Source organism: Asterias amurensis, chromosome 4 (genome assembly GCF_032118995.1).
Source record: "Asterias amurensis chromosome 4, ASM3211899v1".
Lineage (NCBI taxonomy): Eukaryota > Metazoa > Echinodermata > Asteroidea > Forcipulatida > Asteriidae > Asterias > Asterias amurensis.
Genome location: NC_092651.1, coordinates 12,798,841 through 12,810,992, shown reverse-complemented (window position 1 = coordinate 12,810,992; position 12,152 = coordinate 12,798,841). Strand labels below are relative to the sequence as shown.

Here is a 12,152-nt window from a genome sequence, read left to right as displayed (position 1 = left end):
TCTAAGACTCCGTTTATTCATCACCAGTGAAAACAAAGTACACACATATTCAATGGAACATTAACACATACTGTTAGAACAATACATTAAGGATACAAGAGGCTAGTTAAAAGACAATGAACAAAGGTGATATTACATATCAAACAACAAGGACATCAAAACATGATAAAAAGCAAATTTTTATGCCATTATAATACTATGCTAATTATAATATTATGCTAATCTAAATGGACTCAAATATACCTAAACTGTACTTTAAAAAATGATCCTGAAAAGAATAAAACCCATTCAGTAAAACCGGTTCCAGCTCGACAACTCCCAACATGAACAACCAATAATGACAGCCATCCCCGACCGTCATTTGGCAAAATGCACTCAGCCGTATCGAGGCCTATAAGAACAATTACCTTAAAGGCAGCAGTTAATGATGCATGGCAAATTTCAGTATTTAAACTGGCAGCAACGGATCCCCAAGATTCCATTTGAAATGATTAGGACAATCGGTTTGTAGTTCTGACCCCGGGGTGGGGCTAGGGGTAAGTGGAAGGGGGGGGGGGTAGGGGAAGGTTCCAATGGGGCCACGGGTAGGTGTAAGGGGGTTGAGGGAGAGTTAGGGTTAGTAAAGCGGAAACGGGTAGAGAGAGAGATGGGCGGGGCGGGGGGGGGGGTGGTCCGAGGACGAGCGTATTGACAAACGCCTTAACTGTGACGGGGAAGTTAAATGCTTCTTAGCGTCACCTTTTCCTTCTCACTCAAGTCGGGCAATCAAGCAATGAGTGGGGATATTAGAAGGAGGTCACGACTCATCTTGAGATGTATATATCTTTAAAGAGATGTGAGTTAGATGTTTGCCAAGGCATTTATATATCATGCTGCATCCTTGTAACTTCTTTCATCGAACCGTTGGTGCTTCTTTCGTTGTACTGTTTGTGTAATGGCAATGTACACGCTCGTTACGGAAATAAGAAGGAGTTCCTGATACGGTATTTGTTTTCCCCCAAGTCCTTCTTGTGTTTATATGTAATGACCTTCTGACATACTGTTGTGATGGATTTGTATTGATTGGCTTGACAGAACGAGGACGTACTCGGTTCGATTTATGTACAAAATACATAGGGACATCCAAACCGTGGGGTTATTATTAAAGAGAAGTTATTGGGACGAGGAACATTGTTCGTGTGTAGTGTTTGTTGTGACATTCAAACCGAGAAATACACAACAATAATGCTACAAGTCCGCGATTGCCAAAAAAACAAAGGAAAATAATGGGGTTCACGTTTGTCATCATTTAGAGGTAAATACACACTCAGAAAGGGTGTGTTTTTCTTGTTTTTCTTGTTGGGGCTGCTCTCCACTATTTAAAGCAGATGCATTCATATATTTCAAAGTAGTGCAGGCCTACACTATCTTTGACGTGCATTCATTAGTTCAATTGATTACAGTAACATATTGATGGCACATCTATCACGTGAAAGCTTTCAAGCTCACTACTCAAGTTTGACAAAAAAACCGTTTACGATTGTATTTTTAAGAACATTTAAACCAAACATTTCTACTTGTCAAATTCAGACTCCCCCCAAACTGACGACAACCTGCCCTTTAAGGACCCTACGGAGCCGGTATCTTTCTTTGATCTCCACTCTAGCCGTTATAAGCTGTAAGCCTGAAGCGATCCAAGGCCTACTCAGATCGCACTCTGCTCATTCACTATTTATTCAAAACTCGTACCCAAGCTTCAGTATAGTATCCGACCTCGCCCCCCTCCCTTCCCCACACATCGCAACGCTATAACCCCAATCCTCTCACCCTCTCCTAAAATACAGACAGTTCCATCAACGATTTGACACAATTAAGTATTCCGTTTAGTCCTTAGATAGTTCCATTTCATTCCTTCAATTCGTGTACAACTCCCCATGGGAAATACCGTCAGGCGCATGGAGATTTTGCCGCCATCGTAAATATTACTTTCCAGCTCGAACCCCGGGTAAAAAAAAGGGTTTTGTTTTAGAATAAAAAGAACCAGTGAACTATACCGCGGGGGATTTGGGCACAAAAACACCGACTCGGCGCGATTGTCAGGGGAAGTTGAAATGTCTATCAATCATGATTAAGAATGCAAATGACTCCTATATCTTGATTTATGACTCATTCTAACCAATGATTGTAAAAAGAAAGAGAAGGAAAAAAACACTATTTGAAAAACAATGCAATTCAGTTTTTTTGCTAATATACATACCTCGCAATTTGACTGTGAAATGAGTGTTTGTTTTTGATATATAGTCAATCCCTGATCTTTTCATGTTGCTGATATAAGGGGTTAATCTGAAAGGGTAATGAAGACCCAGCGTAGAATTTACAGGGGAACTATTTTGGGCCTCAATTGCATTGGCCGTTGAATTGATTTTATCACAATTTTAAAGGGTTTCTGCAATGTTTTCCGTTCATCAAATAGAACCAATTTCATTGCACTAAGTCGGTGCTGTACAGCAAGCTGCTTAAAGGAACACGTTGCCTTTGATCGGACGAGTTGGTCAAAACAAAAGCGTTTGTAACCGTTTTTTATAAAATGCATATGGTTGGAAAGATGTTTTAAAAGTAGAATACAATGATCCTCACAAGTTTGCCTCGAAATTGCGTGGTTTTCCTTCTACTGTGCGAACTAACATGGTCGGCCATTTATGGGAGTCAAAATTTTGACCCCCATAAATGGCCGACGTGTTAGTCGACGAGGTAAAAGGAAATCACGCAATTTCGAGGCATGTTTGTGTGGATCATTGTATTCTACTTTTACAACATCTTTCTACCCATATGCATTTTATAAAAAACGGTTACAAACGCTTTTCAAAGACCAACTCGACCGATCCAAGGCAACGTGTTCCTTTAAGCATAGACAAATTATGCTTACCAGAGTCAGGTTACCAGCCGAAATACCATGTCATAATGTTGCATATGTGATTGGTATCCGGCTATATTTGCTATATGCAGATTATGTTTAAAGCCATTGGACACTTTCGGAACAGAAAACAAATTAACAGTTCACAGATTTACAAATAACTTACAGGGTTTACAGAAGGTAATGGTGAAAGACTTCGCATGAAATAATATTATTTCATGAAATGCTTCCATGACACGGCCGGCAAAACGTGCGGTAACAAGGGTGGGTTTTTCCCGTTATTTTCTCCCGACTCCGATGACTGATTAAGCCTAAATTTTCACAGGTTTGTTTTTCTATATAAAAGTTGTGATACACGAAAAACTTTAGCGGTTATGTCCATGCACGCAGAATAATTATCCGTATAGTTGGAATACACAATCTGACAGTTTAGTTTCACATTTTTTTTTCTTTTTCAATATCCACATTACTCCAAGTGAAATGGTTCTCGAAATGCTACCAAAAGTTGTTGTGCTTAGTTTAAATTGCCATTAACTGTCAGGCATCGATTGGGCATCCATTTAAACTGAACTGCAGTGCCACTCCGATCTTTGTGCAGTAGGATAACCTAATAATCAAGCGTATACCTTCCATTTAAACACATTATTTCACATCACTTCAGTTGTTGTGAAATGCTTTTATATAAGCTTAATCCGTTCAAAATACCATGAATAATTTTTCTGAGGTTATAAGATTTGTTTAGTATTTTTCATTCAATCTTATAGGATTATAATGAATATAAATCCTCTCCCAAAACATCAATATAGGGGCCTACCCTTTTGCTGTAAGTTACCCCTAGTATCATATTTGTGTTTCATATCAAGCGGTTAACCACATGTTTTCTTTTGGGCGTGATATCTCGCAGCAAAACACGCATTTCAACGTGAGATTTTCCCAAGTACAAAAATAGTACATTGAAAATACAGCCACACTGTCGGTGCACTTTCCCAACACACGAGGAAATCATTTCAAAGTCTCGGCTAAATCCTGAAGGTCGATTTTGTCAAATTACATTTTCTTTTTCCCCCCAAAGTTGTGATAGAAAGTGAAGGGGATTATGGTTTGTTATTCAATGGCTGTCGAGGGACGGAGCACTAGATAAATGAGGAGAGCAGATCGGGTTGTTATTAAGCTCGATGAACGGACGCTCGGGCAGAAAATGTGCTTAACGCGCCATTACGTTGATTACGTACGCCGGCGCTGCCATGCATGCTGGGCGTACCCTCAATGCCAAATGTGCCTTTTCATAAATCCATGATATACGGGTTGAGTTTGTTGAAGTAAACATCACAGTCAAGCAGAAAAATTCACTAAGAGAAATTACGATGACGTTGAAGTTTGACCTCATGGTCGTAATCTATGCAATTGATTCTCATATAATTAGATTAGTTTATTGTCATCTCTCTATAGGTAGGTTGGAAATCAATGTTAACCCCAACAGAGTCACGGGACTCAAATAATTATACCGGTCCCGATTTCATAAAGCTGTTTAGCAGAATATTCTGCTCAGCAAGTTTCATTTCCTGGTGAATGTATTGTTGCTGGGTAACCAATTTTTGCTTAGCAAGATTTGTCTGTGCTTACCAAGTTTTGTGCCTACATCCTTATTGAGATAAGCCCTGATCTTTTGTTTGCTTCATAATCTAAATATTTTGACAGAAGAAAACACAGGTGATGCCCAGGAATGATTGCATGTACAACTATAAATCCAACTGGTCGAAATCAACTGAAATTCTGTTAAATGAAGCTTAGGACTTCCCAGCAAAGAAACCATAACCCCATCAACATTGTTCTTTGCCACCATCCGAAATGTAACATAAATTACAAGTTAGTCAGAAACATGTACAATGTATGGGGAGGAATGCTAATATGTTATGGTCGATTCTTAAAAAAAAAAAATCCGCTGATGCTATCGCACTTCCAGAGCAAAACACACTAAAGAAGCATTTTTCTTATGTACAGCAAACATAGTTAGGTTCCAACATGCATAGTTCCAAATCCTATTTAGGATGTCAAGGATACACTCCCCACCAAACGACTAATCCTAATTGGACTAGTACAGCTTATACTGTCCATCCAAGGCTTCGATGAGTATCAGATGGCAGTGGGAGAAACTTCCTAAGAACTAGAATTCTCAACATCATTGATAATGCATCTTCTTTATCATTTTAACTCACCACAGTGCACTACCGCACTACAAAGTACCTTACCCCCATACACCCGTGCTACTTCAGAGCACAGTCAGGTGTGTATTGTACCCAGAGGCATTCCATTCACTCATAACACAGACCGCTGGAGGGCACACCCTAATTCTTATATCACACCCAAGAGAGGTTGAACAAATAGACTGCAAATTTTAACAGACAGCCCGTCGCTAATTCTTAATAAGACAGAATGAAACTATTAAATTTACTACCGGCAATTGTAAACTGTTGAAAGATGTACCTAGCCCATGACTGAAAAATAGATCAATATTTGGGCCTCGGGGTGGCGTTTGTTCGTAAACTAATTAAACTTCAATGCATGTATGGTACACATCAGGTTGTTGTTGCTCCATAGACATATTACACTGGTGTTCTCTTTTTCTCTCTATTTCGTTGGTTGTCGCTTCCACTTTGTATCTCCAACTGTCAATACAAGGAGCACTTTCCAAACACTGGCTGCATTTCCGGTTCACCTGATTCGGTGTGCCTTTCGGCACGGTGATTGTACTCGTTGTGCGGGACCGGAAATTCAAAGCCGGTGCCCAAAACGTTGGTTTCGAAAACCCCAAAACCTAGTCTGAAGTAACCGTGAATAATAACGATTGTGCACGCGTCTTTTCGAAATCATGTTTTCGTATTATTTGGAAACTCATCTCTATCTGGCGTTTTTAAACAAAAGTGACAAATTTGGACTCCTTTAAAAACAACATCAGAAATTGCTTAGCAAAGTTGTACACTGTGTTTAGTACCATACCGGTTTGAAGCTAGCACATTGCTGAAGAGTTCTACATAGGTCATCCACAGCTGACCTTCCGTATGTCAATCAACACATCAATCTGTCACTTTGCCGCCTTTTCCTTGCCGAGCTTTCAGACAACAAGGCCGCCATCATTCACTGCAGATAGTCCAGAACTTATGGTCATTTATCCCTTCATTGTTCCCCAAAAGAGGTGACTATACCCCCTCGACACTGTTTAACCCTCTTCTACACTCCCCTTCTGCTTCCCTAAATCAGACTAACCGAACGAATCGACCGGGAATCGATCCTGGGTGTCTCGACATCACAAGAGGGCTAATTATGACAACGATCCTGTGAAAGCTGTTAATGATACAAAGTCATTTATCTTCGCGGATAAATCCATAATGTCTGGTCTGTTTGGTCTGTACGATGAAACATACCCACTGGGGTTGTTCACATTCGTACATGTAGGCATATATTGTCAAGTTAACATAATCGTATTAGATGAAGCACATCAAACAAAAAATTCACATAAAAAAAATGTGCACAACTCCAAGCAAATCACATGCTGTGCTGTGTTAAAAAAAAAATCATCACTATATGGGTTTTTACGCCCATTGGGGTCGTTCACATTGTCTGTTGCCAAGTTAACATAAGCGCTTTATATGAAACACATTACACGCATTGTACATACTTCATCACTTGATGTTTTTACGCGGGTTTTATCAGTGCTTAGTTTTTTAAAGTTTTTTTCAAGAAACGCAAGAAGATTATTGTTGCTTCGCGTACACAACTGTACAAGTTTAATGTTGCATACCAAACGATGGCGTAACATTATGTCAAAAATACATCATAAATTGGTCAAAATTATAAACTGTAGTTGAAATCGCGGTGATATAAAACGTGTACGAATCTCGCTGAGACAGGTTCAGTGTTATATAAAATATAGTGTGTCGTGGTTTTGTGATGTTTGAACGTGCATAATAGTAAAAGTCTGCCCTGATCTGTGTAAGGCAATTATTAAATAACTAGATCGAAAACGAACATGGTTGTCCAGAACAAGAAAACGGCAGCATATGTTGGACGAATGGTACACATACTAACTTAACGTTACGATCGACAAATATTCCTATCTTATTTTAAGGAGCGATGAAATGCAAGTTACCGATTCAACGTTCTCAACGATTAAGACAATTGCCAACTACTACTTTCCTGCCAAATATTTGTGTACGTATATCTGAAAGTAAGACCCGGCCGTCGTGAAACAGAACTACCGTGCATCCAAGCTAACATCACTGGATGAAATATTTCAACGTCGCATTTCGAAAAATTGAAAATGTTTTAAGTGACAATGATACAAGACGGACTTTCAGAGAGCGCTTATTGAAAGTATTCGTTGAAAGCTTTTACGTTCCACAAGGAATTAAAGTGCTTTGGAGCGATTCGTACATTTCCACAGCACAAAAGTCAAACCGCGTTTTTGTATTAAGTTCCATGAGCAAATTACTCATTTACGAAATTAGTAAAATCAAACTTACCTTAGGCTTTATATATAGAAACTTGGTCCGTCACTTTACCATGTCCTATGAAACAAAACAAAAAACATCCCAGTACTAGTGTCAGTCCACAAGCATTTTGTCTCTCTACTTCAGTTTCCCGTCCCTCACATTCCCGTCAATGAACGTGTTCTCCTATCAGTCAATGGAAACCCCACCCGTCCAATCAGCGATCGCCTCGTTCGCCGTTGCTATGCCAAAGAGGGCCCCAGGAGCTGCTTCTCTGAACGCATCTCCCGGTTTTTATTTTCCTCTCATTTTAACACAGAAGTCAAAGTCACTATGTGGATTCATCTATATCTTTCCCCTTATAGAAGCCTTTACCACACACTGAACGTGTGGCAAAACCTTAGAGCGCCCCGCGGTAAAACTAAAAGAATTGACGGTATACATCTTGAGGGGGAAGTAACAGGTTCACTGTCCGGTCCGTGCATAAGCAGCATCGATCTTTTTCTCCCTTGCCCATTTTTATCTTGACGACATTTTAATTCCCAAGGTGTGACGGTGTGCTGGCACAATAAACACGCTCCAGTAACCTACAGCTCTGCTCGCGCGAGAGGGGGGAAATGTAGAAAAAGAGAAGAAGAAAAAAAACCCTGCCGCGCAAATTTGATCGCGGTAATGAAGTTATTCCGGACGTTTGAATACAAAGGGCCCGGAGACTCTAAACAAGAATTCACAAAGAAAGAAGTATAGAAAAGGGGTACAAGATGCGACGGGTAAAATGAAGACGCTTGCAGGTATCCATATTGTGTCCCCCCTCTCTATACCTGCAATGATGGTGGGGGAAACGCCGTCGATAACCACGGGGGAACAGGAAAACACCGATCATATTGACACTACTGTGTCGTTTCACGCATCAGTTCAAACCTGTGATTTGTTCTAGTCTCTTCTCTCTTCGAGTAAAGTGACTGATTTTCTGTCGTGTGGATGCCAAAGTCAACACAATACCGTGCCGAATCAAGATAAATATTAAATGGCCAATATTAAAAGACATGTGTTGAACCTATAGCCACTTTGTCTATAGGCTCTTACGCACGCTCGCTGTTTTGTGTAAAATATTTTTGTTGGATACTGAACAATAGTTCCTTTTCTAATCGAATAAAAAACAGGTCATGCGAGTTTGATATTTTACGAAAATACTGGATGTCAGTTCTAATTACGTCTTAATCGGCTTTTTAATAACTCCTTAATTAGCTTAGGTGTCGCTTCTAATGAGCTTAATAGATAAATGAATCTTGTTTAAATTAGCATATATTAGAACCGTGTTGAGATACAATGCGTTTACCCACAGTCTTCCTCTTGCAAACTGTGCATAATTCGGCATTTTCATGTACTTCATAGTACATCCCCTCATATCAGATTCTTTACAACCAATCCCTGTTCCTGATATAAACAAAATATCCAAGCAAAAAAAAATCTTCTCTTTCACCCTTAGGGCAATTTACCATAGTAGCTACATCCATCAATTGTGAAAGTACCAATATGAAGTCTTCATTACTGGGCACTTACGCATGAGTTAGCATTGGCAGTCGAAGACATGGGTGTTTTAACAGGGGGGTTAGGTTACTACGTAGCGGTGGGATCAAATTATTTGGGGTGAGTTTCAAGACAAAGCATAGACCATGAAGGCCTTACCTGTGGCAACCTGGGCCCAATTTCATAGAGCTGCTAAGCACAAAAACTTGCTTATCACGAAATACCAACCAAATTTCCATGTGATTTTCAGGATAAGCAAACAACAGCTGAAACCAGTAACGAGCATAATGAAACAAATGGAAATTTCGTTGGCTTAGCAGCTCTATGAAAGTGGCCCCTGGACTTCCTGTCGATATTTCATGGAGACTGCACCGATTTGAATAAAATCTTGAAATGACTACAAAATATAGGGTACATCTCAACTTGTTCAGCTCTTATTGTATTTAATAATTCGTGAATTCATGTGGACGTTATGAAACTGAATGTAAAAATTACCAGTGTAGTTTCTTGCCTGCCAAATAGGCACCGGAATCTGTTTTTGTTTTCCCCGTTATTTTTCTTTCTTCGGACAAACAATAAAACAAGCACAGGCCGTCCAGTGAAGGGCAAAAGAAAAAAAGAAAAAACTGTCATCAAAAAAGATGTGCCCTCCCAGACCTAGCTCATAAAATAATCGTATAATTTCATGTCCCAGTTTTTCAAATATTGTATCATAAGGAAGAACGTATTTAATTTTTGGAAGTGTACATATTCCACTCCTATGGTTTTTTCAGGAACCATTCATAAAGTGATGGGTTAATGGCTCTTCCAAAAAACAAATGCTGTAACCTTTTAAAAAAGAAAACAAAAAACAGACCAGCAACCCCTGCTCTATATGAGGGACCACGTTTTTGATGACATAGGAACAGGTGAACCGAGGTGATACATCGTTTGTCATATGAATCATCTTTGCCACCTCTTATTTCCTCGTTCGCTCCCGGGAGGGAAAATTTCATTCCGATTATTTTACAAAGGCGTGCGCGAAGGATGAGTGCAGTGTTCTTTTCCCACCCTGTAATATGTGTTTCCTTGCAAAAGTACAGTAAACAATTCCTTTATCCTTTTTTTCTTCAAATTTATGAAACGAGTGACCAGCTTTAGCTGAAAATGTTTCATCACTTCTGTTTTATTTGGACCAGCATACAAAAAACGGCAAACTAGGTTGTTAAAATTAACTCCGTATTATGGTGTTAACATAACACATCTGTAATTGTTTTTGCAGAAATTAGTGTGAATATGATGTTAATTTCTATTCTCTCTTGATGGTCATAGTGAGCTCGTCGTTAACACATGCATGGTTGTTTAAGCATTACATTGCTGCCGTTTACTATGCCTAATAATTGATTGGTGATATTTGTTCATACTTGTACTATGCAAGTTACATCTGGCTTTAAAACTAGTTTAAGCATTGCATTGCGTTGTTTTCGTTCCGAGGCCTAATTGTGTAAGCACTGCATTGATGTCACTAACAGAGGCCTATAGCAATGCATTGATGTCACTAACATAGGCCTATAATTGTTTAAGCAATGCCTTGCTGTCGTTAACATGGGTCTGTGATTGTTTAAGCATTGCATTGTTGTCGTTTCTGTGCCTAATTTAGTTGGTGATGTTCGTTCATACATGTGCGATGCATTGGATTCTCTGATGGAGTGCATTTTACAAGAATGAGGGTTTTAAAGAACTTGTATCACTCTCACAGGAGGTAATATTTTACCCAAAATACTATCAGTTAAGTCACCAACAACCTCACATCATCCTCACCAACATTGGCAATTAAAATCAACAGTCCATATTGCGTTTTACTCAGACACAGCGATTCCACCGGTGCTATCATATCACCAATCAAAATCCAATCCATACCCACACTTCAACATGCAACCCAAACCCCACCTCGCAGTAAAAAGACTCCCCAACAAGTCTGAAATTTCATCACTAGAATCATAACACAAAATCAGGAGCGCCAATCGCAGCAGACCAAACAACATTACGTATTCACACATAGGAGGTCAACGCTCGGTGGTTATAGTACCTCATGAGAAATTATAACTGGCGCCTCAACCCTCTCACAGTCTACGAGATATTAGCTCGCTAAACGTCCAATCACAAGTGTTATCTCAATACAATCTGGAGGGTTCGTAAAGTGAGGACACTAGCCGGCAGATGTTCGCCTGAATAACAAAACTTACTGAGTCACCACTGTTTTTATATTGGGGGAGGCCTAACTTAAAAACCAACCCTTAAAGCTTGCCTTACTAGCTTCAGGGATAGGGGATCTCCGATGGTGCTCTTTTAAAAACCCATTTCAAAACTGCTTTTCGCGGTTTGTTTTAAAGAAACCTTTTAAGTTTTTGTGTGTCAAGATGGCGAAGTGCAAGCACTCCGACGAGTGCATTTCTGACAATGTTTACACAAAATGCACTTTGGAATGTCGAGTCATAACAGTGAATATTGAATCTCTGAAACGAAATCTCCTTGGAAAATGCAAAAGGTTTTGAAAACTATCTTCTCCCGGACTCGGCGGGTTTGGGTTTTTGAGGTGTTCGTTCAGCATGCATCGCGATCGCCTCTTGACATTGTTTGTTTGTCATGTTCATATTTTATGTGCGTTTGTTTAAATGTTTGTTTGAATGAGCTTTAAGTGTTATTTTGCGAGTATTATACGTTCAAACCCCATAACATTTCGCTCAACTTATTGTAAAAATGGGAATTTTCCAACGTTTTATACAATCCACCGTTTGGTTTATGGTTTAACAGTCACCTTTATACACACAACCACAAACCATTGCATAACATTAACCTTTTTTTTCTGTGAAATAAGAGGTCGTTGGTTCGAGTCCCACTCTAGTAAATTCTTCTTTCTTCAACCTCAAATCTTTTAAAATTTATCCAGTCAGTTTCTCTTGAGGTTTTATGTTATTGATTTTTGTTTCCTGGATGTCCCCTTCGCTGAAACGTTTATGTTAATACCCATAAAACATGTTAGCACAGTTAGTAGATGCAATTGCACAGGGGTACTGACCTCTGCTTGTTTGAAGAGTGAACAGAATTGAGCTGAAACTTTTATACTTAGTCTCTTCGAACTCTCAAATGGATTTTACATGCTCTTTTACCAACAAATTGCACATCACAATAAACGTATATTATTAGTCACGAGAAACTGGACGCGCCAAACCGGTTATGAGATTGAAAACTCCTAACTGCCC

The 12,152-nt window shown here is 39.4% G+C and overlaps 1 protein-coding gene across 2 annotated transcripts in view; it reads right to left on the bottom strand.

Annotated features, from left to right (window-relative positions):
• The window catches only part of LOC139936169 (uncharacterized), a 72,742-nt gene that overhangs the window by 45,263 nt on the left and 15,327 nt on the right, over nucleotides 1–12,152 (bottom strand). The window contains exon 2 of one of the 2 annotated variants that reach the window (XM_071930925.1): nucleotides 7,414–7,458. The exons of the other annotated variant lie outside the window; for it this stretch is intronic. The gene's annotated coding sequence lies outside the window, so the exon portion shown is untranslated. The remainder of the gene's footprint in view (nucleotides 1–7,413; nucleotides 7,459–12,152) is intronic. 2 annotated transcript variants of the gene reach the window in all.